At 41.6% G+C, this 27,999-nt stretch overlaps 1 long non-coding RNA gene across 1 annotated transcript in view; it reads right to left on the bottom strand.

Moving 5' to 3' along the window:
• Positions 1–7,377: 7,377 nt before the first annotated feature.
• Positions 7,378–27,999, bottom strand: part of LOC146370184 (uncharacterized) — a 35,187-nt gene continuing 14,565 nt past the window's right edge. The window contains exon 3 of the long non-coding RNA XR_014797200.1: positions 7,378–7,486. This is a non-coding gene — a long non-coding RNA (uncharacterized LOC146370184). The remainder of the gene's footprint in view (positions 7,487–27,999) is intronic.

The following is a 27,999-nucleotide window of genomic DNA, read 5'->3' as shown; positions in this document are numbered from 1 at the left end:
TAAAGCTCTGAATGGTTTAGGACCAAAATACATCAGTGACCTCCTGACCCAGTATGAACCTTCCAGATCCCTCAGGTCATCTGGATCCTGTTTTTTTATCAATTCCCAGAATCAGAACCAGACACGGAGAAGCTGCATTCAGCTTTTATGCTCCATATATCTGGAACAAACTCCCAGAAAGCCTCAGATTAGTTGAAACACTCAGTTTATTTAAATCCAGGTTGAAGACTCACCTGTTCTCAGCTGCATTTGAATAAAGCACCAAATCCACACTTTTAAGCTTAAATTTCAAAACTTACATTTTAACTACTGATTTTATCTACTGTTCTGATTTTATCTACTGTTTTTTTTAATCAATTTTAAATCATGCTTTTTATTTGTTTTTGTTTTTTAATGTCTCTGTAAAGCACTTTGAATCACCTTGTTGTTGAATTGTGCTATATAAATAAACTTGCCTTGCCTTACATAGATGTTTGGAACAACCTACCAGCTGAGTTCCTTCAACCACTGTGGTCACACCAAATACTGATGTGATTTAGATTTTCTCTTTTGTTCATTCGCTGCATTTTGTTGACTGATGAAAATAAATGATTAACATATTCTTTGTTTACAGCATTTTTTCTCACCTAGCTAAAACTTTTGCTCAGTACTGTATCTAATCTGTAATACTTGGATCCCTGCATGTGTAAGATGATATTTTATGTATAAAAGACAGAAAATGTTGCAGCATGCAAAGATTATAATCCAAGCACCTTGAAACCCGAGTACACATCTTTTCTCTTTTCTATAGAAACACTATAATCAAAATCATGCGTTTATGTTGTATTTGTTGTGTTTGATTTATAAATGTACAGAAGAATCATAAAAGGCTTGGATTCCTGCAGTCACTGAATACCAAAAAGGTGGAAAAGATTCATTCTTTTTGCTGTTTGCCAAAAAAAAAGTGACAGAACTGAAAATAAATCAACGAATAAACCAAAATGAGAGAAATTCTGAATTTCACACCTCTCAGTTTGCTGTGGTTAGCAGGTGCTAATTAGACAAGAAAGAAATAAAATATGACCAAGCACCTGTGAGGAAGCACGTGTTTACATGAACCGAACTCGAACACACCTTGAGTTTGCATCTCTCTTTTTTCTGTTTCACACCAACGCACACACACACACACACCTCTGGGTAATAGCTCAATTAACACGCTGTCACGTCAGGAAACGCGAGCCAACTAAATCCACCTGTCTCCAAGGAGGATAACGAAGTGAGAGGAAGTAATTGATACTATATTCATGGAAAGCTACTTTAAAAACTAATTATGTGTGTATAACAAGCAGAGAATTATTCCGACAGCTCCTGAAACCTATTAGCTGTGGGGATGGGAACGTGTGTGTGTGACAGCGTGACAAAGACACACTCTCTATTTGCCACTGATGCCACAGAAAAATGCTAAAATACATCAAAGCCGACTTTAACTTCACTAAGAAAAAGGAATACTTACTTCACTTCTGTGTAATTTATCCCCAAAATGTGCTTGCACGCTGTGTGTGTTGATCAGTCACGTCAAAACATATACAGACTTACAACTGTGGAAGAAAGAAAAAACCCAAGAAGCAACCAAACCTGTTTTTGTTGTCAACAGCAGATAAGCTGCGTTCAGAGAAAACTGTTTAATGCAAAGAAACACGGGATATGCTCAACATCCCAAAGCTTCCTGCAACATGTGGCTTGTCCTGTGAGGTGGGCTGGTTATTTATTTTTATTTTTGTTTGTCACTCCAGATCAGACAGGGTAAAAATATGTTGGTGTGTCATAAACAGCTGGGAATCATACAGCAAACATAACTCAGATAAGAATAAATAGTTCATACCATACCTGAGTTCAGTTTGGCTGCCATCCACTTCAAGGTTGTCTCCTCGTGCACCCTGTACCGCTCCCATGATTGTGCTTTGCTGTTCCCGATGGTTACAGGGTTGTGCACTGCCAAGCTCCGCTCTAACGTTATGAAGCATCTGATGGAGAACATCTGATGAAAACAACCTGTCACTGTAACTCTGCTCCTTGTTCAGAGTGCGTTGCAAAGGCAGACGTTTTTGTTTCCGTTTAATCGTTTATGTCACGGTGAATTCAACTCAAGTTTGAAGGGCTGTCATTCTGACGCAGTGGAGGAGATCAATGAAGAACAAAGGGCAGGAGTTTTGAGGTGCACGAGGTGAGGAATCACTTTTTACTTCTTTCTTTATCTTTTTATGAACACAAACAACAAGCTGTACCGTAAAAGTCTGTCAGGAGACAGACTTTTACTTTTATCTCTACTTTTAAGATTAGGCTTCAAACTTTCCTTTTTGCTAAAGCATATAGTTAGGGCTGGATCAGGTGTCCCTGAATCCTCCCTTAGTTATGCTGCAATAGGTGGAGGCTGCTGGGGGATTCCCATGATGCACTGGGTGTTTCTTCTTCACTCACTATGGGGGTGTCCAAATTCATAGGCTGCATCCTCCTGAGGACCCGTCCTTCGTGGCCTACGTGGGCTGGGTCGTTAGAAGTCTATGAATTTGGGCAGCCTCCGTCACTGTGATGTAATTGGCCTACAAATGTGACCTCAGTAGGATGCAGCCCATGATTTTGGACACCCCCGTAGACTCCTCCGAATGCAGCCGACAAATGCGTCCTCCTTTTCTCCGAACATGAAGGATGGGTCGGGTCCTTCGCGGCCCACCATATTCCAGCCAATTCCAGTTTCCAACAATGGCGGCCGCTACTAAGTTTTAATATTACTCTTATTAATCTTTCTCAGTCACAAAATAAACTTTTAACATATTTTCCGGCGAGAATGTAGCCGTGTAAACTTCAAATATCTGCTGGGTTTATCAAGACATCACATATTTGCAAAAGTGCTCTGATGTTTTCGGAGACGTCTGTTACCCACCAGCTCGATAGCTGACCGTGAGCTCGAGGGTCACTGGAGCCGGCGAGAACGGCACAACTCCCCTGCACATCATTTTCAGATCACCGCCGTCTTTTGCTACTCAGGTTAAACATGATATATAAGTCACTTAGACAACCTAAAAATGTTATTGTTTGGCTTTTTTCAGTGTTTTATTTGTTCGTGAGTAAATCGGTTTGGCTGAGATTAAAGTTATTAGATTAGATTTGATAAAATAAAATGTTATTAATCCCTCGGGAGGGTTCCTCCCTGGTTTTCACCGTCCAATTTCACAGCCGCTCACTTCCGGCCTACCCGACCTTCTGAGGACCCGGCCCACGTGTTAAGCGACCTCTCTAAACTAAATCATACTAGTTATTAATCTCTGTCTCTCGTCCACAGCATGTCTTCCTTCTCTCACCCAATCCGGTCGCAGCAGATGGCCCCGCCCCTTCTTGAGCCTGGTCTGCCGGAGGTTTGTTCCTGTTAAAAGGGAGTTTTTCCTTCCCACTGTCGCCAAGTTCTTGCTCATAGGGGGTCGTCTGATTGTTGGGTTTTTCTGTAGGGTCTCTACCTTACAATATAAAACACCTTGGGGTGACTGTTGCTGTGATTAGATGCTGTAGAACTGAATTGAATGGAAGCCAGTCACCATATTGGCCGGTCAGCCTGTTCCTTCCCCATCTCAGCACACTCCTGTTTCCAGACACACACACCTGTCATGTGCAAAGGAGAAAAACATGCATATCTGCAACAAGTAAATATCATTGCAGTCGCAGCGGTGGAATCAATTCTCTGTTGGTTTTGGTATTTTCATGGGGTTTGTTGACAATGAGAAAAACTTAATATCACCAGCCCGGTGCTCTAAATCAATGCACTTCTCAGTGCAATCAGAATTTGAGGTGAGCCAATGAATAGGGCAATGGGATAGGAAGCAGTAACTCTGAATTGGATTCAGAGGAATTGCAGACCAAAAGACCAGTGGGTTCATGCCCTCTATCTCCTTTCTCACTCTTTTACAAAAAATATGACATTTTCAATGCATGAAGCAATTTAATCTCTCCCTCCTCTATGAAAACGCCTGCAAATGAGCGTCTGTGAAATTAAGGAGATCGCCCAGAGATTGGTCAGTCTGTCGATCTCTCTCCCTCGTTCTTTCTTTGGCTCTGTCCTGTCTCCATCTAATACAAAATATAAGATATTATCAATGCATGAAGCAATTTAATCTCTTTTCCTTTGCGCTCTCTCATATGAAAACGTCTCTAAATGAGTGTCTGTGAAATTAAGTGGGAGAATGGTCTGTTTTCTCTCAGGTCAGTCCCTCTCTCTCTTCCTCCTTCTCTCTCTGCTTCTGTGATCAATCCATTTGTCAGAGGTCAGACTTGTTCCCATCTGGGAGCAGCATTTTGCCTGCCAAACATTCCCTATTACCGTATGTAAATTCATTAATTGCAAACCCATAACCACATCATCCTTATTCTTTGACCTCTTATATCGAGCCCCCGCCCTTCCATTCCGATCCACACACACACCCAAACACGTGCACCGTCAGACCCTCGGCCCTCATGCAAATAAGAAACAAATAAATAATTTAATATGCAAAAGTCTGGGTCAAATCCTCAGAGAGGAAAGAAAGCAAGAAAGAAAGAGAAATATTATGAAGGGTAAGAAAAAGATGGGGGCTTCGCAGGGGCTTAAACAACAAGGCAATGAGAAAGAGAGATTATAGCAAACTGACTGACTGCCTGAATGAAATCAAGGTTTCTCAGAAAAGAGAATAAGATGCAGGGAAAAACATCCTTTTGTTATGTTAAACACACAATCTCAGTGGAAATGTCTTGGCCTGCTTTATTCATCTTAACACTGTCACTGCAAATAATAGCAGAGATTGACACAGACTCTTGCTTTGAATTAATCCCCAAGCAGTTCAAAGAATTTTACACAGAATGCAATGTGTTGATGCCCTTAAGCCGGAGAATAATATGTTTACCGGTGTGCACTTGTAGATATCCACCTACTGTAAGTGCGTAAACTCTTAAGCTGTCTTAGAAATGGCAGCAATTGCAAAGAAGCATTCATTGTATGCTTCCTGTGTGCAAATGGTACGCTCCTTTTCAAGTGTATACAATATGTGCATTCCTGAAGATCAATACAATAAAAAAGGCAAGTCACCGATTCTGTTTGAGCCTTCCTCGTGTCCCAGAAATTCAGTTTCTGTACAACTGCAAAAGCAAATATGTGTGTGCAGAAAAGAAACGTTTGTTGATAATTATAAAGTATTTCATAAGCTACGAATACGATGATATGATACGTCACTGCAATGCTCTTTCTCTCCCAGCACATGGTTAATGATTTAATCAGCCCATTGTCATTCCCAGGGCATCAAACACCGCAGCTTGTGTCTCACACTATGTTAACAAGGTGACCTTTGGCGTCTGTGCCGTGGCGCCTCTGGTTTACAGCAATGCAGAGACAGTTCTCAGTCCCAGCTTGTCCTGTACGGTTTCTCGTCACTTTTAATCTGTATGTTTTGAATAAAAGTGAGAGAAAATTGAATTTGTGTGCAAATGAAAACACGGTGCAGCACTGTGGAGGGTGGGAAAGGTGCCTGTTTGCAAACAAACTCATGACTTTATCACCAGCTTCTCAACCACCAAATCTGCATCTTCAAACTGGTCCATCATCTCTCTCTCTGTATCATATTGGCATGGCTGGTGTGTCAGTTCACCAAACAATGGCATTGATATCCGTCAGAGTTTGTTCTGAGAGTAGAATAGCAATTTAATTTTTCTATTCAATTCAACTTTATCTAAAATTACAACAACAATCGCCTCAAGGCGCTTTATATTGTAAGGTAGACCCTACAATAATACATATAGAGAAAAACCCAGCAATCATATGACCCCCTATGAGCAAGCACTTTGGTGACAGTGGGAAGGAAAAACTCCCTTTTAACAGGAAGAAACCTCCAGCAGAACCAGGCTCAGGGAGGGGCGGGGCCATCTGCTGCGACCGGTTGGGGTGGGAACATTGATTTACCGCTGAAACATGTAGATGAAGTGTTTGGTTTCCTTTTACAAATCTGAAACAAAGCAAAACAGGAACCGATCTGCAGATCTGCACTGCTGCATGAAGTTATTTTATTTATTATTTTATTGGCTCAGTCTCTTTTGTAAGCACAGAGAAACACAATGCAGTTTGCTGGTTCACTTGGGTTTTACTGGTAATGATGAGCTAGTGAGCAAGAACCAGCTACACCTACAAAGTATATTCCTGTCTCGGACTCTGAACCGGACTCTGTCTAACAGCTTCATACGTGTTTGAGTTTGCTCTGCCGAAGCATGTGTGCAGATTTTCACTCTACTGTATATTTTTGCCTTAACCAGAAGTAAAAACTACTAAAACTTCACAACAGCCAACAGATTTTGGTTGCTGTCAACACCTCTGTGTTTTTTATTTAATGTGGATCGTCTTAATTGACGAGCATATTTACAGAAAGAGAGGAAACAGTCAGACAAAAGGATGTCTTTCATGCCCCTAAAAGAACAGAGACGTCTGTGGCAGCATGCATGTGCAAAGTGACAGACAGCAGGTTATTTAACATCTTGGTTAATTAGAGTCAGATCAGTGACTGATCTGACTCTAATTAACCAAGATCTCTGTGCTTTTAAAGTAAATTCAGATTACTCGTTTCAACTCTCCTCAAAGAAGGACACCGTTTTTTTTATAACAGTGTCTATGACGTAGCTGTTTTTTCTTTCTTGATTTTGGAATTGATGAAGCAGACGTCCTCTGATGGACTGATGACCTGCTCAGGGGGTACCCCACATCCCACTCAGTGATGGCTGGGATAAGCACCACCATCAATGTGGGCCTCAGAGGATAAATGGTTAAGAAAAAGGATGGAGGGATGGATGGATACGATATTAAACGTGGTTTCTTTTTTGTGCAGTGACAAGATGGCTTTTTTATTACAGTCATTTTCAATTTTCACATTCTGGAGATGTTGTTCGGCTTTAATGACAGTCTATTAAATGTTCTCTTTACTTTTTATTTATCTCAAACAAATGTTTTGAAAACAAAAAAGCAAACAGGGACAAAGAAAGATATGAGGCTAGTTTGTGTGCATACAGAGAGGTGCCACAAAGAGGAAAGAGGCAGACGGAGGTAGCATTTGAAGTGGGAAGGGAAAAAAGTACATGCAAAAAATAATAAGGGAGACATCACAGCAGTCATAAACTGAATTTTTAACAGGTCATGGTTTGAACAGGTCACAGGGCCGAAAGAGGAAGCGAGAAGAGAAATTGTGAGAAAGAAGTTGAAACGTGTGCGAAAAGGTGTGGATTTAAGTCTCCAGCGCAGAGAATGAAAAAGTCTTTTTCATTTGGCATTCACGTGTAATTGTTGCCTGAACAACACACACAAAAACACACAGACCAGCGCGCGCACACACACACACACACACACACACACACACTGACCTTTAAAAGCTTTCCATGTTTTTGATAACTTGTTCTTTTCCTCTCCTTTCCTTTCATTATAGCTGAGGGTTTTTTCTTCAAACAGCACCTGAAAGTACAGTAATGAAAAAAAAGAGCATGCAAGAAAAACAGAAGTGGTCTCCACACTGATTGAGCACCGAGTAGAAGTACAGAAAGTTATGATATTTACTGAGGAAAATGTTCTCTTTATCTTTGGTAATTCTGCGCCCGTACCTGTTCTGCTCCGGCCTTGTGGCCTATGCTATACTTCACTGACAGGCGCTGCATTTTAAAGATGCCAGCATGAATGTTAATGCTGCTTTGGATCAATAGCATTTCTGGGAATCTGACCCTTTAACCTTCAAGAAGGACTAGAGCTACTGTGTTTTTTGTAAAGCAAATCAAATTGGCATTTTCCCTTCAACTTTTACCGCACACTGGTTCATAACCCGTAGATCGGCACGTTTAGTTCAAGTTTGATGTGTTTTAAAGCTGAACGGTTGTGCTCTCCCTTAGTCTCAGTCACATTTACGTTGTTATAGTGGTAGATTCAGCAGGATATACGGTGTGTATGTCCCATCAGAGCTCTCTTTTGGATCTGTATGCTTTCATAGAGAGGGAACAGCTCTGGCTTTGAGCACAACAGCACCACCTACATGTGGTGCATGGGTTTGCAAGCTGCAGCTGATCAGAAGTAAAGGAAGGCTGATCTCAAAGAGAGGGGGACTAAGAGAGCTCCTTTGAAGTGAAGAGTTGCACCGAGGTCAAGTTAAAGATTATTCTGAAGTGCAAAAATTCTTCAGAAAAGGTCAAGGACAGAATTATTGACCTGTAAATGACCACAATAGCTCTACAAAAGGTTTCAAAACAGATGTCTAATTGTCTTTTTGATAGTCAAGACAAATTAGATGAATTTTTATCCAGGGGTACAAAAAAATATAGCATGAGAGTAGGGAGCATGTGGAAGAGAACCTGGAGAGGTGGAGGTATGCTCTGGAGAGAAGAGCATGAAAGTCGGGTGAAGAAAGACAGAATACATGTGAGTGAATGAGAGGGAGACAGATGGTGAACGTGCAAGGAGTTGAGGTAGTGGAGGTAGCTGAGCTTAAATACCATCCAAACCAACAGAAAGTGCAGTGAAGAAGAGAGTGCAGGCAGGGTGGAGTGGGTGGAGATGAGTGTCAGGGGTGATTTGTGACTGTAAGATATCAGCAAGAGTTAAAAAGAAGGTTCATAAGATGATAATGAGACCTGCTGTGACGTGTGGTTTGGAGACGGTGGCGCTGACAAGAAGGTTGAGCAGTTTAGAGGCGAGGCTGAGATGGTTTGGACGTGTGCAGAGGAGAGCGGATATACGGGACAAAGGATGACAAAGATGAAGCTGCCAAGCAGGAGGAAAGGAGGAAGATCTCAGATGAGTTCATGGATGAAGGAGGACATGCAGAGGCTTGGCGTGACAGAGGAGGATGCTGGGATAGGAGGAGATAATCAGCTGTGGTGCCCTCTAAAGGCAGCAGCTGCTGCTGGTAGCTTCATGCTTTCCCCTGCAGACTTGACAGCTATCGGTATCTTGTCATCTGACTCAGTAAGAACCCAGAAAAGCAAAGTTTCCTAAATTTCTAAACTAACTTTTAACCAATTACTTTAAGCTTGTGTTCAGAAAAACTCAAATCCTATGTAAGTATGCTTTGTTTTGAAGGTTTAATGCCCAGTGTGACTCTTAGCTTAGTGTGTTTTACATGTATACATAAGCATGATCACATGACGGATGCATGTTTGTTACTACAGAGAAAAAAAGGAGCTTTTTGCTTTGAAATCTCCGTCACTCCCGCCCCGCTGCTCCCTCACTTTATAGCTTTTTACCTTTTATCTTCATGCTAAACTCTGTTTGCCCGGTTAATCTGAGTTCATTACTTTTTAAATATCATCCTTTCTGAGGTGGATTTCCTCTCTCCGTGTCATGCTTATATATAACAATCGGTTCATCCCTGCTAAAATAAATCTTTACTCTCGGTGCAAAGTGGGATATTAGAAAATAAATAAATAAGAGAAGCTGAGATAAGATAGAAACAGCATGTTCGTTAGCTTCCTTGAAGAGAAAACTGATAGCTCGCCTTAAACCTGATGGAGACCCGAGCTTTGAAGAAGAAAAAACGACTGTTATTCTTCTATCAGATCTTTGTCTTTGAAGAGGTTTGTTCCCATTTGTCTTTGGAGAGACCAGGCCTCACTGTGACCTTTAAACGGTTTTCATCTTCTTTTCCACCTCCTACTTCTTTTTTTCACCCGATCAGCATCTGTCGCACTCATCCATCCCTCTCTTCCTTCTCGTCGTATCCTGTCACTTTGAGCATGTCCTCTTTTAATAATAGCACCTCGTCCTTTGTTGCTTTCTTATCCCTCAAGTTTTAAATGTCTGCAATAAATTCTCCCAGTGAAAGCTACACCCTTCACTGCTGTGCACACACTCAGCAAAGCACTGTATGATGATTCAGTGCTGTTTTCACCCCATAAAGCCATGACAGTATTCCCCTTATGGTTTGCTTGCAAAATAAAGAACAAAAAAATATATTTGCATCTTCAGCAGTACAATGGATTGTAACTGAGGTGGTACCATCTAAGGTTCGGGGTACTTATCAACTTCTATTTTTCGTTCACAGGGTTGGAAATTGAGAACAAGGCAGGTGCTGTGGGGTAACTGTTAACACTGTGGAGCTTTTCCACATTAATACTTTACATGAAGCATATTAGAAGCAATAAAACATTAAAATATAAGATATAATTATTTGCATTGGGATAAGTCTCCTGTTAAAGATGCTTAAAAATCTGAAGAAATGGTGCAAATATGCAGCTTTTACTGCTTTGCAGTCTATATGTACTTTTTTGGCCTTTGGAAAAACACACAGTTCCCTTAGGATCCAGTATTTAGCCTTGGGGGCTGCATTTATGTCGACTGTCCCTGTCGGGGCAGAAATATGTGCGCAGAGAGGCTATAATGTGCATGTGGATGCTTTACTGCGTACAAAAATTGAGAAGTGCAATGTCGTAAGTATGTCAAGCAGTATTGGAAGTGCCTATTTTGTTCTCCTGTGATTCATATTTAAAAAGGATCGGCTGCAACTGTTGCTGTGTGACCATTAGAGAACAAAGGGACTCCTACCATGTCAGCTCAGTTTATGGTTTGTTACCATGGCGATGCAATGACATCTACTGTACATGTGGCTGAGGTGCTAACAGGGAACAGACCTGCACAAAGTCAGTGTCTGTGTGTGTGCGTGCAGTAAAACACAGTAGGCAGCAATGTTAGCATAATGGAAAGGATGACATTTATCCCACAAATTGCCTTGAAGTCAGCAAAATAAAATCCAGTCTTGGCAAGATGGCTGTCTGGTGAAAAAACAAAGGATCCCGGGGAAGGAGAGGAAGCACGCACAGTGCTGCAAAGGGAAGAGCAAGTCATTAGAAAAACAACTGAAACCAACATAATGTAATATAATTTGATCCTGGGCAAAGCTGAGGGCAGAGGCAATTACAGACTATAACACAATAAAAAAAAGAAGAAATATTTTTGTTTTGGTCTTGTTGGCTTTGTTTTGTATCCACCCTCCTTTAAAGGGAGAGCTGCTAACATATGCTGTGTGTTATAGATGCAGACAGCAGAGGCCCGGCTCAGTGACACCCACCCCTGGCTGCATTTGTCCAGGTATGACCCAAAATTTACACCTTGTTTGAACCACCAGTGCATTTCTAAAAGATCATGAGGTGCGTGCTCTCAGCTCGTTTCCAACTCAAGAAAGACAGAACAGCCACAGGAAGACGCGCTGTGGATTGAAGTAAATGAGTCAAATAAGAAAACATGCAGACAACGACAGAGTTAACATGCTAACATCTTAGCTTAGCATGCAAACCTCATATAGTTAAGGCTAAGGGAAATGCCATAAATCTAAAAATGAATTTAAAAATTATGATTTTCACCCTTTTTTAAGGTGAAATTTTATTTTAAACTTATGGCGATCAATTTCAGCCTGTAGTTCTGCCTGGATTAAAGCGGTTGCTAATTTGGCTAAAACTGTGCAAAACTAATCAAATTTATCCGAGTGTTGTGCTGATTATCATGATGGCATTTATTTATTCTGATTAAGTTGTGATCCCTACTGATTTTTGTGTGCAAATGTCAAAAGACAAAAACAAACAAAACAAAAAAAGGAGGCATCCTGTTGGTGCAGCAGAAAAAATGTTTTTGTGCTGATGAGAGGAGACAGAATCACAGATCTGGCTCTGTCTGCCTGTGGCTGTGTTCAGAAGTCAGTGTGAACCTTAATAATGACTCTTTGAACAAATTTCTTCATCACAGTAATCTTCTACAGTGTGCTCGCACTCTGACGTTTATTTGAGGGTATTTTTTATTTCCATGCTGGACCCAACATGAAATAGGAATGCATTTAAAAGGCACCACTATGTGAACTGGGGCAATTTAGCTTGAAATCAGAAGCTATTGTTCATTTTCACATACTCTTTGCAGTGGAGGCATGACAGACTCTGCAGCAGTAACAGGTGCAATTAGCTGCATTATGCAGGAGTTAGATGGATTCAAAAAGAACCTGATTTGCCACCAAGCTCTAATTGGTGCAAAGACACAACTAATGATCGTTAAGTGGGGAATGATAGCCCCGAGCTAACTTTTCTCACTCCATAAGGATATAATACATAATTCATAGCTAACAGCTGAGCAAATGAGGACAAAGAGAGAGAAAGAGAGAACAAGGAGAAGAGATGAAAAAGACAGAGCGGAAGAGGGCCAAGGAGAATGCAAAATGTACACAGACAAACTAAGTGTGTGTGTGTTGGATGTGATGGATGTGGGTGTCATGTGCATTCATGTGTGGATGTGCATATATATGTGAATTTGGATGCTAAACTTTGCCTGTGCACCAACAGGCACAGTGTTTACGTGCGTGCATATACGTATACGTGTGTGTGTGTGTGTTTATGCTGTTTGGCATGCTGCTCGGTGTGTGAAACTGTGATTGAGGTGACAGTGAGCCTGTGAGAATAGTTAGCATCCACCAGACACACACAGACTTGCTCACATAAGCACACTCATGAACACACAAGAACAGCAGCTGTTGCTAATTAAAGATTCATGCTCAAATTCCTGTGAAAACTCAATGTGGCAATGAACACTGGGGACAGGAAGAGAAGGAGAGCAGGGAGAGAGAGGAAGCAAAAGAATGACAGACAAACTGGAAGAGAGAGAGGACGAAGAAGATGATGATGATGATGGAGACAGTCAGGGATGCTGCGTTCAACATGGTGTTTAGCCTGCACGAGAACATTGCTTTAAAACTGTATTTCATACTTTTCATCTCATTACGACCGTGCAAAACCACGTCACATGAAATGGTGATATCTGTGATGATGCTCCGAGAGCACACCATGACTGTTAGCATATGTATGCGCTAATGGTTGCCAGAGATATATCAGTCATGCTAATGCCTGTTTAAGAGCCCTTGTCATCACAGTTTAATGCAGGAGGTACCACCTTCGGTGTTCTTTTCTTAGATGCTGGGTAGTGCTAAAGGAGAGCACTCCATGAGGGATGCTAGCGGCAGAAGTCTGGCTTTCACCCAGAGTACACGAGTTCATGCCCTGCCTTTTCATTTCCTTTGTTGCAACAAAACTACTGTGTTGTTACACCCTTTCATTACAGTAACCGCATATAAAACACATTTTGCCACGTGCAACAGGCTTCTCCTCTGCAGTGACGAGTCCCAGGACACTAGAAGACAACATGTGCCCGGCGGGTCTCAGACTGTGAGGCTGGAAGCAGACAATGAGAGAAAAATAGGAATGTATTATGAATATTTAAAAAGAAGAGAAAAACCGGTTCAATTCAAGGATAGATCACCCAACACACAAGCTAAACACCTCAACGGGACAAGCGTCAGGTGTATGCTGACGTTCACATTTTGGACTGACGTTTGAGAGAGGAGTAAAGGAGGCCATCTATGACCCGAGGTTACAACTGCAGTCCTTAGATCCATTCACAGGAGTTTAAACCACCACTCACACCTTGCGTCAGATGACGTTGCCTCAGCTGGGGCAACATCATACAGAGGTTTCATAGTTTGGCTCTGGTGATGGTCACACCCACTGCTTTTTTCACACCCTGTCTCATTTCATAACTCACGTGATTATTTTTGGGCTTTCAGGCCTGCCTTCAGTTGGACGGCCCTTACTAGGTTAAATACCTTGGATCCTCTGAAGTGAAGGAGCCTCATGGATAAGAGACAAAATGTCTTCACGAACCAAGTACTCAGAACTTCAGCATCTGAAGGGGGGCATCCCTGACAAGGCCCGAGAAGGACCGGACTGCAGTTTCATGGCATCCACTTCACATGTTGAAGGCTTTCTAACTACCCTGTGTGCTAAAACATGCTGAATGGATGCAGGGTTAAAATGTGATGACAGGCTTTTAGTGCTTTTGTTCTGGTTTTAGACATATGCTAACTTTTCATTTATGTAAGACGCACGAGCCAGCCGAGCTTTTAAAGAACAGTTTTATGTTTCATAAAGCTGGAAGATGAAAGCAGACAGTCCTGTGTGGCTCCGCTGTGTTTGGAGTCAGTGTCTTTGGAAATGATAACATTTGTTATGTTATGGACCTCAGCACTGTTGATCCTCATTATGACAGCAATGAAGATTTTAGTGCAGAGAAAGAGCAATAAAGCCTTTTTAAAATGTTCTCCTGGGCCACAGGCACTTTGCATTTTGGCGAGCCATCGGATGTAATCGTAACAGCCTTTTCTTGGCATTTCCCGGTAATCGATAATTATGTGTGCTTGGAATTTTGTGAGCTGCCTGCTGATCAGCTGCAGGAAGCACTCGGGGTGTTTACCCCGATTCAAAGACAGGGCACTAATATTACAAATATATGGTGACATTTAAGAGTGCAGTCAAAGGTATTTTTACACAATTACATACATCTGCACACAGAGTTCTAACTGCTGGGAAATAAGAAAAGATTCACAGTAATAGAAAATGTCACTCTATATTTAGATTAGGTAACGACTACAGGTAAACACACACACACAGACTCACACTGATGCAACAGGTAACATAATGTTATTCACACAATTACAACCATTTCCTAGTGAATGCTTTTTATGCTCCGTCTTCTCTTTCCCCCCCGATAATTTCAAAGCAATCGCTCCTTTAAAAAGTAGAAGTGTTTACCGATGCCGAGCTTTAAACGTGAACCAGCTGTAAAAGGTGTTGAGGTTGATTTAACAGTACATTAGCACTTATCTTTTGTGTAATTGTAAACACAACAACAACAACAACAAAAAGCATCTCTCATCCCCGGGATGCTGCTGGAGTCTCACAGACACACACGGTGTCGGAGTGTTTCGCCGTTTCGTGTTCGTGCTGTGGACAGACACGACGCTGCCCGCTGTAATATGTTTGAATTAAGAATAGAAAGTCAGTAACTGATGATGAAAGCATTTCATGTACATGTTCCTTATTGTACAAAGGCCTGTCCACTGTGCAATTAACCACTGAGCTTGGTTTTCAAAGACAAGCACACAACAAAGGCCAGAAGAAATTCACAATTAATAACTTTTTTCATTATAATTAACCAGCAATTTACATCCAACATGACTTTTAAACGCCCTTTAGCATCCAAAGTAATTTTCAAATTATTGGTCTTTTTTCTCCGTAATTTAGGGATCGCTCTCATGATTTTTTCTTCTTTGAATGTGAAGAGGTTACAGATTTGCACTGAATATTAAAACTTTGATATAAGGCTGATGGCTGAGCAATAAAGGGGACAAAGGAAAAACAAAAAGTGACATTTTAGGAGACAGAGGAGAGAGCAAGATACTACGGAGCCCCGCAGGGGACATGGGAGAAAAAAAAATTAAGACGGACTTTTGCGAGATCTCGCAAAACTAACTCGGGATCTCGGTGTTCCTCCCGGCTGTAGTAGGTCTCGACCTCCCGTTAGCTTCGAGCTAACGGGAGGTCGAAGGCCGAAGAATGCGGCTAAAACTTTTGCGAGATCCCGAGTTTGTTTTGCGAGATCTCGCAAAAGTTTTGCGAGATCCTGAGTTTGTTTTGCGAGATCTCGCAAAAGTCCGTCTTAATTTTTTTTCTCCCATGTCCCCTGTGGGGCTCCGTAAGATACAAACAGATTAGATAGTGAGGAAAAAGAAAGAGGGATCACGGAGCGTCATCGACAGCAAACTAACACTGTGATGAAATAAATAAGACACAATAAATGACATCGAAACTGGAAATAAGAACATACAGTTGATGTCATTACTGATGTTAAAAACAAGAACTGTATTCTGCATATTTAACCACTTTTGTTCTTGGTGGGTGGTTGAGTTCATTTAAACTGGTTGGTTTCATGGCATGGTTTCAGCTTTAAAGCATAGTCCACATGTTTTCAGTAGGTGGAGGTCAAGTCTTTTGGAAGGCCAAGGCGTCATCTCTTCCAAAACCAGTTTTGGTTTGAGTTTGGATCATTCTCCTCGTAGAAAACCCAAGTTTACACCCACGTTTAAACAGTCTGGCTGTTAATTTGAGGGATAAATGATGGATTTAAGGTAGTCGTCCCCCTCCTCTATTATTTTATCCACTTTGTGTGATGTACCAGTACTACTGGCAGCTAAACAGCCCCAACATGATGCAAACACCACCATGCTTGAGAGCTAGTACAGTGTTCTGAGGTCTGAAAGCGTCACCTTTCCTCCTCCAAACACTGTTTTCATTGTGACCAAATAGCTTTATCTTTGTCTCATCTGACCAACAAACTCTTCTCCAGAAGCCTTAAAAAGTTGCTTTGGTTCATCTGGATGTCTCATTTTCAGTGTCTGAAATATGTTGACACTCATCTAAACGACTTCTTCAGTTTCTGTGTTGAGACTGAAACGTCGGTTGGATGAGTAACGAACAAAATCAGATTACAGGGATTTCCTTACCTGGATGATTGAACCTGCATTAACCCTTTAAAACCGGTCAGAGCAGGCACGCTCCGTTTTGCGCAACTACTGTTAAATCCTTGTAGAACTGCAACCACGTAAGCTAGCGCAATAATTTTTTTTGCATATGAAACCGGAGGAGTTGTACTTACATCTTATGCCATCAGCTTGTCCTAGGTCACGGTTTCCTTCCACATAAAGCTTTGCAAAAACTGCATAAAAAGCACTTGCAGCAACAAAAACATAATATTCCAGAAACACGCTTTGCCGATCCGATCAGCTGTTCATACCACTTCCTACGTTAGAATAGACGTCAGCGTGAACTATCGCATGTCCGCCATTACCTGCCCGAAACAGGAAGTGACGTCATTTTCGCAGAAATGTAGTTTTTTACCATCAGGGCCTCATGAGCCTATACTGGTGTTTTTAAAAGTTATGTTTGACTTTATGACTTTCTGTGTCGTTTCTGGGATGCTTAGAACTAAAACTGCACTGCTGGAAATAGTTTATTTTGATGCATATGCTGCTTTTTTGCAAATTTGCACTATAATATTTATTTTCGTTTTTCCTGCAGTATATAAAAATTGGTGTATTTCAAAAATAAAACTATGAAGACACTCAAAATAAATTTCCTGTGGTGGGAAACTATTTTGTGCAACTTTTTTGTATTTACAGTTTTGAGGGATAAGCCTCTTAAATTTCTCTAACTAGAAATATATGTTAAAAAAACAAAAACGATTTTCAATTTTTTTGTAGTTTATTGCACTTTCTTGCAATTTATGTAATTTCTATGCACTTAATGCATGCATATTATTAAAATTTGGGCTATAATGGTTGTATTGATGTATAGCAACTTGAAATGCTCCCAAAAATGGCACTACAGCATGTAAAAATATAATATAAGCTCTGGCGGACTTGGTTCTATGGTAGGTCTTAAAGGGTTAAGGCGTTCAGCTTGTCCATGTGGCCAAATTTCAGTTGAGCTTGAAGATGCTGATTTTGGAGCGGGAGCTTCTTTCTTGGACGCCAGCCTCTCAGTCCATGGCGATGTAAAGCAAGTTTTACAACACTGTAGACTTGTCACAGCCAGCTTGAGCCTCGGTGGTTCCTGGGTTGCTCCTGAACATCCTAATCGATTTCCTCTCATCTGAAGGTAACAGTTTGGATCTTCTTTTGGACAAAGTGGTGGAATCTGTGGTTGTTTAGAAACAGTCTGGAATAGACTTTGCAAAGCTCAACCCTATTAAAAGATTGTAGCCTGTGCCTAAAAGCCAGGCCCATGCTGGGAAACCAACCAATATAAATGAATTCAGCCAGATTTATTCCAGAAGCTTTCTGATGACTGCCAATAGTCTGGTTGAGGTGGAGTTGGCTAAGGGACAATATTAGCCAAATATTAGTGGGAATGTATGTATATACCTAAGACTCTGTGTGGATGAGAGAAAATCCAAAATATTCTGGTTTTTAACATCGTCCGTGACAGTAACAGATGAAAACAACAAAACAAACAAAATCAGATTTATTGTTCAAAGAAATTTAAGTGAATTTTAATTTTTTTTTCAGGATGATTTTTAAAGCTTATGGATGAACAAACGTTTGCTGCTCGTTATCTTTTTTCTAATCATTTATTAAGGAGGTAAACTTAAACACAGCTTTCACTAAGCTGTAGACAGTATGTCTACCTACACACTCAGCTGTTTCCTGTTGTGTATAAGTATAAGTGTTGTTAGTATTAGTTTCCAACAGTGAAATAAATGTGCATTTCTGGTGGGAGGTCGGCTTTCTCCTGGTTAGTTTGCGTGCACTCTCTCTGTCTGTATTCCTGTTTGCTTACTTTTGCTGACATGTGTAATTATCAGGTCTGCAAATGCACAGCCTGTGAAAATTACCGTTGGAACTCCATCCACATTAAAGCCATTTCTGAGGCCGGTAATAGTTACTTTTTAAATGTTCCCTCACCGATTTCATCGAGACATTACTAAACCCTGTTTGGAGACTTGACTACTATAATCTGGAGTCCTTCCTGCTCCAGCTCTGCACTTTTGTTTGATTTGTGATTTGGTTTATGAACCTGCAGGGGCTTTAATGGAAGAGACACACACTTTCTGATCCCCATTATCTACCTTCTGCTGCAAAGAGAGGCAGATAAGAGGAGGAGGAGGAGGAGGAAGAGAGGAAAGAGGCTAAAAATGACAACCAAGTCGCGGCCCTCATTATCAAATCCCATCAATGGGGGAAGAGACAGAGCGGGGGGCAGAAGAGGGTATATTTATAAACCGAATGAGAGAAAATAGTGGGACGTTAATGGTAAACTAAAAAAAACAGAGAACCGATGATTTACCAACAAAAGAAAAGCGATGCTGACCCACGGAGCGAGAGATAATAGAAAGAACAGGCCGAGCCTCAGATGTGTGCGTGTGCGAGGGGGATGAAGGAGCCCAGTCAGCCTTCATAAGCCACTGATTTACACAATCCCAGTCACCACCTAATATTTCATCTGTGCTACATTTGCAATCTCCCATCCACTGAGGCCATGAGCCATTACTGATGGCCAGGATCGCAGCACGGTGGCCCCCTTGGAGTAATGAGATAGAGAGAGGTGGGAAGTGAGAGACGGGGCGTGCGGGAAGGAGGCGGTGGAGGAGGAAAAAGTAGAGGACAAAAAGGGGGATAATGGAAGAGTATAGTGGGACGGGGATGAGGGTGGATAGAGGTTTCTCAATGTGCCATTATGGTGCACGAAAGGAGAAAATCAAATAGACAAAAACATTTCAGAGATGGGCAGAGAGACGGAGATTGAGAGATGTGGGCTGAGTGTGAGCAAAGGTAGGGAAAGACAGAAAGAGCTGCGGACGGGAGATTGCTTTCCTCTAATTATGTGTCTTTTCGCTGTCGCAGAGGTGGATATGAAGCTAATTCCACCTGCCCTCCTTCCTCAGCCCTTTTTTCCCTAAAAGCTCATGTACTCTTTTTTTTCTTTACCCACTTTCAGATGAGGTGTATTAGAGGCTGCTCATGACACTGAAATGAACAGATGGCAACATCGGTCCAAACAAAAGAGACATTTTGTGGTTCCTATCACCGTGACAACAACCCTCTACCCACCTGCACAACTTTGCTTCTGTGCCGTTAAAGGCGAGGCTCCATTTCCTACCTCTGTGTTTTTATCTGTGTGCTCACAACTCCACATTTACTTACTATACTTAAGTACGTATCTGATGTAGTGTATTGTACTTGAATTAAGAGGAATATTAATAGGACTTTTTGGGGTTTGCATAGATTTTAATGCTACAGTAACGATGCCTGCAGCCATCAGGTGAGCTGCAGTCACAATTCTGCTGATGTTGTACGTGAAGAAATAACTAAAGATATTAGTTTTCGTGTGGCTAATGCTAGCTGACCACTCACCTAATAACACAGACAATTTCTGCTCTCTGGACTTTTGGCTAAGCAGCTGCAAAAAATATAAATTTCACAGAGTAAGCATTTTTTCTTCTTGAAGAAGCCACAGGTGGAGCCACTGCATCAAGTAACTTTTATAAATGATTTTTTATAGGTTCCAGATGAACTTTTGCGAAATCTCGCAAAACCTTTCCGTGATCCCGAGTTACTTTTGCGAGATCTTGCAAAATAGACTGCATCCTTCGCAGGTCGCATTTGCAGGCCGAGTCGGTGTATCCTTCGTGACCCGACCTATCCCAGAATTCATAGCGCGGCCCAGCCAATTCGTTTCTAACAATGGCGGCAGCTACTTCGTTTTAATTTTACTCTTATTACAAAATAAACTTTTAAGATATTCTCAGGAATGTAGCTGTGTAAACTTCAAATATCTTCTCGGTTTATCAAGACATCACGTATTTGCAGAAGTGCTCCGACGTTTTCTGAGACGTCTGTTACCCACCAGCTCGAAGCTAACGGGAGGTCGAGGCCCACTACAGCCGGGGGAACGCCGCACTCCCAGCACATCGTGCCTCGACCTTCTGGTCGGTTTTGAGCTGGCGGCCTCCGAAGGATGCGCCCAAGTTTTGCGAGCGCTCGAAGTGTCTAAGTGTCAGGGATGTTACAGTAAGACAAACAACCTTATAGCATCGAGGTTTGAAACGAGCAACAGTCACTGCTGACCACCAAAGCTGCTTTTTAAACACGCAGGAAATCAGGATGTGTTAGCAGAATGCTAACGTTTTATTAGGGGTTTGGCTTAAGTGTAAATCATTGTTTTATTGCAGTTCAGGTGTATCACTGACGCCATTTTTGAAACAAAACAAAAAATAGAAGTAAAAAAAAAAAAGGTGTATTCACTCATGCTTATGTCATGCGGGCACCAACCTCTGCTTAACTGCAGCTTATTTCTGTACGTCGGGATTAACAGGAAGTGACATAACTCCTCACATCAACTTGAATATGACATAACCTCCCCATTCCCAGGAATACTGTCTTAATTTTTTTATCCTTACACAGAGTTTGTGTGGGAATCGGTTGAGATTGGATAACAGCTTTGGGTCACTAACTAACCACTGTTAGCTAGTGTTGCTCACTGTTGATTAAGAGAGTGTAAGAGAGGCATTTACTAGTGTGCTGCTTCTAGTGTCACTTGAGTAAAAGCTGTTAATGGACCTCCTTGATCCACGACTTGAAGTCCATCATCTCGGGCCTGCAGCTTTTAGCCGGTCGAAAACATCCCGCCCGAGTAAAAAGGTGATTAAAGTCGGATAAACGTGAGATAGCCATCGCATTCGATTTATTATCTTGAAAAAAGTGCAAAGAACAATCTTGTCACCATACGTCGGCGTTTCTTATTCAAAAGCATTTAATAATGTGACTTCATGCTAAAGATAACAGGCCTAATTACTCTTTTCTGATTATATTTGATTAAGTCTTTCTCTTCACACCCTCAGAAATCACACGATCTCATTGAAGGGGTAATTTCCTACTTCAAAAGCTAATTAAGCCAATCAGAGCACAAAGGACTGGCTGTAGCCGTGACCCAGCATGCACTACATTTAACAACCCAAAATTGCTAACAAAGTTTGTCATTCTCTTTTCTGCAAGGTGATTCGTGCTTTGCTCTCAGTAACTGCACATTCAGGGCAAGCTTTGCATTTTACAGTTTTTAGTGTTTCTGTAAATATCTGTCCATCTCATGAGGCTTGGTCGACTGCGTAGCGTATAAGGTATAAGGTGGCTGTCAGTAGCAACAAAAAAAGAAAAGGTAAGTCAAAATTGAGATGTGCGATCTTGACTGGACACCAGCGTTGTGCACTTCTCACAGCAGCGTGGTGCACTGCAGAGAACTCCATAAATGAACCGGCCAGGGAAAGCCCCTTTGAACATGCCCAGAATGAGTGGCAGGACACTCTGAACACGACTCCGTCTTCACCGCTGCGGCGGGAACAGTGGAACCCGTACGAAGGGCTCTGATAGGCCCAGTGGGGAGGAGATTGCTCTGCCCCTGATTGGATGATTAGGGGCAGCGGGGGCTCAAATCAGCCGTTTTCAGGAAGAGAGTGGTTTGGTTAAGTGGATTGGCACTGTGTGTGCTCTGTGTGTGCTCTTTGTGATTGTGTGTGCGCCCTTTGTGCTCTGCTTAGGGTTTGGTGCCTATTCCTGTGTTTATATGTGTGAGTCTGTGTGCCTGTATGCGTGTGGGTGTGCGCAGAAGTCAGGGGAAGCTGGGAAGATTAGAAAGGGAAAAGAACAAAGCCGGAGGAGAGGAGTGGTAAGAATAGGTGTGTGTTTGCGAGTTTACCTAATGATAGATGGACGGATAAGACGGGAGGCAGAGGGAACGGTAAATAAGCGTAAGGAGATGGCAATTATATGAAAAGAAAAACAAAAGGAATGAAAGGAGTGTGGTAAGAGTGGTACAGGTGGTTGAACGAAGAACCGTGGTTATTTTAGTCAGCTGGGTACCCATGACAACTGAGGGACTGAGACGTGTGTGTGTGTGTGTGTTCGCCTCCATTACTAGCTGGGAGGACGCGAACCAGCGTGTAGAGACTTGCGTGTATTTTGCGTGTCGCTCCTGCAGCCTGTGTGTGTCGACTGTTTGCTCTCTTGCGCCTTTTCTTATTTTCTGCATGTGGATTTTTAATATCAAAAGAATCTCTCTACAAAAAAAAAACTGCCACAACTGTGCTCAGCACCAAAACAGGTACGAGACGGGTTGCATCACATCAACAGAGGAGATCCTTTTATGCATCGGATCCACAAGCACAACCATAAGCTGCTGTTTCTCATTGTAAAGAGTATTCCATTGTATCGTTATGCTGTAGATAAGTCCTAATTATTCTATTCTGATTATATTTGATTAAGCCATTCTCCTCACACTCTAAGAAATTACACAATCTCGCTGAAGGAGTAATTTCCTACTTCAAAAGCTGATTAAGCCAATCAGAGCACAAAGGACCGGCTCTTGTCATGACCCAGCATGCGTGATGTTTAATTATCTAAAATTGCTAACAAAGTTTTAATTTTCTTGTCTTCTCTTTGTGGTGTGCTTCAGAGTTACGTGGCCTGATAACACGTTTAATGAAGTCCGGAATGAGCTTTTTAGCAAGCCTTGAAACCTTAATTACTGTTCAGTGATATTTTCTATTGCGCATCACTGTAAAAGATGAAGTCAGCTGTAGAATAAATAAAGAAATCAAAAAGAACAATAGAAAAACCAAAAATAAGTAAAATGAGAAGGTTTTTCTATTTCACAGTAACATTTGCCTCCACTCGCTCGGTGTCAACCTGTCGTTTATGTCTATAAAGTTCCCATTTTTTTAAAAGAAGGGACATCTTTAGAAGGAAAAAAAAAATATCTGGACATTTCTTTTTTCTCTTTGTTGCCTCACAAGACGCAGGTCCTGGGTTTGAATTCAGGCTGTCAGCTCCAGGTACATCGGCTTCCTCTCGCAGTCCAGATACTTGCATTAGGTTAATTAGGTCAGGTTAACTGGTGACTGTGTGAGAGTGAGCGGTTGTCTGTCTCCCTGTGTTTTAGTGCTGAGACAGATTGGTGACCGGTCCACAGTGTGTCCTCACTCCAGCTGGGATAGGCTCCAGCCTCCTGCAACCTTGCAAGTGTAAGAAAATGGATGGCTGGATATATACAATAAAAATTTTCATAATAAAAGATAAAAACAAGTGAGATGAACGTAAACCCTCGACAGCAGTATTATTTTTTATTTGTCATGCAGAACACAACCGGCCCGTCCCTTTGTGTGGCGTTCACACTGGGAGAAACTCCATAAAACAGGGATCACCGACCACCGCACAGAGCCCAGCTTCCTCTTTCCATAACAAGCTCCACCTGCTGGGAATTGCTTTGTGTCCCACTCGATCCATGCTGGCGCTCACCACAGCCGGATGCTTGCTGAAACACCTTCTTGCCCATGACTTCCCAACCATGTCGGCCCTGTTACACCTTTTATATTTCCATCCGTTTGCTCCGGTCTCAGGTTCTCTTCTTTCATCCTCTGCTGTTGTTTTCCTCCTTTTTTAAACTCCTGTAGCTAAAAGAATTAATTAAGGCTTGGGTCCATTTTAGCAAAATCTAAATAAGGCTGGATTCTCCAATATTTGATTTTTATATATGAAAGGTAACAACAAGAAAGAGTAGCCAAAAAATGAAGGTAACACCTAAAAATCTGTGTGAAAACATTTTTTCACTTTGATCTTTTGGTCTGATTTTGAACCGAGTTTTGTTTCCACTGACCACAGTTACGTGATTTGGTCCTTAACATATTACACTTAACAGCTTCTCCAGACCCCTTCGCGTCTTTCACACATGCTCAGGTGAATCTGCTCTCATCTGTGAAAAGCACAGGGTGCCAATGGTGGACCTGCTAATTCTGGTATTCTATGGCAAATGCCAGTCGAGCTGAATGGTGCCGGGCAGTGAGCACAGTACCTCACCTGTGGCTTCCTGGAGGTCATTTTGTATCTCTGGCTGTGCCCATCCTGTTCCCCCTTGAACAAAGGAGGAGACACTGGTCCTGCTGACGGGTTTAGGGTCTTCTATGGCCCTGTCCAGCTCTCCCAGAGTGACCACCTGTCTCCTGAGATTGTGCTGGGAGACACAGCAAACCTTCTGGCAAATGCTCCACCAGGATGGCACTACCCCACTTGTAAGGTCCAGGTGTCACTCATGCTATTAGTAGTGACACTGACACAAGCCAGCAGCCAAAAAGACGACTGATCTTATTTACTGACATATTCTGTATTTTTATTTTTACTACTATTTTGGAATCATACTCAGCTCCTTCTGCTTTCCAAGGAATTTTTTGACAGTAACTAATCTAGACTGTACCAAATTATATTTCCATCTTTACCCAAACTTTTCCCTTGTTTGTGCATATTCTTAATTTCTTGACAGTTCAGTTTTGTACAGCACATTCTATTGGAGCGGGCATGCTCTGTTTTGTGTCACTATTTTTAAATCCCAGTAGAAGTGCAACCACATGAGCTAGCGCAATAAATCTTTTGCACGTGAAACCAGAGGAGTTAAACTTACTTAAGATGCAATCAACTTGTCGTGGCAGTTTCCTTCCACATATGGCTTTGCAAAAATTGCATAAAAAGCGCTGGCAACAGCAAAAACATTATAATCCACAAACACCTTTTGCTGATACGATCGGCTGTTAGCACCTCCCATGTTCCTACAAATAAATGTGCAAACTCACGTGTCCGCCATTACCTTCGAAAACAGGAAGTGATGTCATTTTTCGTGGTTTTTCCCCCCTACGGTGCCTTTCAAAGGTTTACTGGTGTTTTTAAAAGTTCTGTTTGACGTTATTCCTTCTGTATAGTTTCCAGAATGCTTAGAGCTCACACTGAACTGTTGGAAACCGTTTATTTTGATGCACGTGCTGTTTGTTTCTCTTCTTTTGCAAATTGTGCACAAAATATTTCTTTTTCTTTTTCCTGCAGTTTATAAAAATTGGTCTATCTCAAAAATGTAACTATGAAGACACTGTTGGGAATTTATTTTGTGCAATTTTTTTTTTTTTGCATTTACAGTTTTGAGGGATAAACCTCTGAAATATGTGTAAAAAAAACAAAACAAAAACAATTTTCAATTTCTTTGTAGTTTATTGCACTTTTATTGCAATTTATGTAGTTACTCTGGGCTTAATGCATACATACTATTAAAATTTGAGATATAACAGCTGTATTGATATTTAGCAACTTGAAATGCTCCCAGAAATGGGACTACAGTATGTGAAAATATGAAGATAAACTCTGGCGGACTTGGTTCTATGATGGGCTTTAAAGGGTTAATGTGTCTCTCAGTCTATAATTGTCTTCACAAATGTGTTGGAGATACACAACCATGACAGTAACCTGTTATATGTGACGAGGCATTCATCCATTCACTCTACATCTTTTCACTTCTCACTCGTGACATGATGCAAAATGTTAAAATGTGGATGTAACGATCGCAGGCTACATCATGTTTGTGTGTTTGTGATGGTTTCCTCTCTGCTTTTCTTGTCATTACACATTTCTGTTTCTGTGTAAATGTTTTTCTGCTGTGTGCGTTTGTGTGTGTGTTTTCAGCTGTTTGTCCTGTCCTGTTTTATTGCACAGTTTCTTCACAGTAAACATCTGTTCAGTCGTTCTCTCCAGAGGGACAGTGGACCTTCTCTGTATACCTACAACTGTGAATCCACCAGCTAATGAGCCTTTCTGACAGACACACACAAACTCGAGTACAGTCTCGCAGTGCTGTGCACACATAAATGAGCGTTTACACAGAAAAATATCGACTCAAACAGCATGTTTCACACAGAGGCACGCATTTTAAAATAATTGTGTCTAATCCTCTTGAAGATTCAGGAAAAAAACAAACAATTTATGTGGAAAGAAAATATATGTGTATCAGTTTGTGTAAGTTCTGCATCATCAGCACCGTCAAACCAAAACTGCAGCACACTGTGTGTCTTATTAATCACGTGTTTAACAAAGCAGTCGACGCTCTCGAGGGAAGAATGTGTCACTTAATCTGTTCAGCTCTGACGAGTACAGAAAGAAAAACAGCTATTGGCCCTAACGATGGAAGCTTTTAAGCAGTGTTATTTAACATCAAAATTTGTGCTGATTTGACTGTGAGAAAGACTTTGTTTACTGTTTTCTTGCTGCCTATCACAGACTCAGCAATCAAAGACGCGGTAACTGCAGACTAAAAGTCACGTCTTGGTTAAAACAAGCCGGCAAAGAGTCTGGGCACTGGGTTTGAATGCCTCGCAGGCACCTCCCCGTGGAGCTTTCACGGGATGTCTAACTGGGAAGAGTTCCCAGAACAGACCCAGAACACACTCGGGGGATTTGATGTCCCACTTGGCCTTTAAATTTCTCCACGCAGATGCCGTGGATAGCAAATCTACTGCACTTGCTGCAATTAAGAGCCCGTCCTGAGGAAAAATGGACTGATAAGATAAAGAGGACTGAGACGCGTGCGTAATACTGATGCGTTCTTTGAATTAATGCGGTACAAGATGTAAAATCGAGCTGACAATAGCTGGTGGGATCTGTAAATGATGAACGCAGCAACATTTTACTGATGCTTTTCAAGCGGAAAGTAAATGTTGACTCAATATCAAGGATGGAAAACATTCGAATTTGGACGCGAATAGCAGAAAAAGGCAAATGGACTGCATTTGTAGAGCATTTTTCAAATCTTATTGACCACTCAAAGCACTTTACACTACCAGCCGCATTCACACACATACCCACAGGGCACTTTGATTGTATACATAAAGCACTCTCGCTGTCTACACGTACACGTCAGGTAGTTTTTAAAAACCTTTTCAGTGTCTTGCCCAAGGACTCGTCTTCATGTGAGGAGTTGGAAATTGAATCATCGACCTTCATATTAGTGGACAACCCACTCTAATTCTTCACTTGGTGGATTTATAGTTAACAGTTTACTGTAAAAAAACACTTTGAATTGTCGCACAGCTCAAACCGTACATGAGTGCTGAGTACTGTATACTGCACCTATAAGACTAAGAGCAGTGGTCCGGTGTAGTAGGGCATGGGTCAATTACAGCAGAACCGCTCAGGCTGAAAATATAGGGCACTCGGACTATTGTAATGCACTTCTATGTGCAGTCATGAAATCTTTATCTAAACTGAAGAATGGGGGAGTTCTGCGGAGAGAAAGCACTGACCCTGATGCTTTGCTTTCTGCTTTTAAAACATTTATCTTTCCTGTGTCTTTGTGCAAAGGGAAGCAAATGTTTCAGAGTGCAATCTGGAAATCAGTGCGCTCGGTCCTCCTTAAATATCACGGGACTCAGAAATAGCAAGATATTCTACTAAGACATATACTGCTGCAAGTCCGTGCACTCAAAATTAATCTGGCTGACCTTAAATGTAGAGAAAAAAGTGGGAAAATAAAAGTTTGGTTTCTTTGTTTGATGGCGGAAGAAAAACGAACACAGCTGCTTTCACAACTGCAGATAAGGAATCAAATCAATCCGGCCTTAAAGTGAGAAGTGCTTCCATACGTACACTCCTCTTTTTGAGTGTACACCTGCTGGCACATTGTCAAGTACAGCTATATGGAGGGCACTGCGAACACATACACTTCTCCAAGCCCTTCAAACGTTTTCAGCCAGCAGGA

The sequence above is a fragment of the Perissodus microlepis genome, chromosome 16 (assembly GCF_051167445.1).
Source record: "Perissodus microlepis isolate ML-2025 ecotype Zambia chromosome 16, ASM5116744v1, whole genome shotgun sequence".
Lineage (NCBI taxonomy): Eukaryota > Metazoa > Chordata > Actinopteri > Cichliformes > Cichlidae > Perissodus > Perissodus microlepis.
Note: the sequence above shows the minus strand (reverse complement) of the source record. Positions and strands in the feature narration are given on the sequence as shown.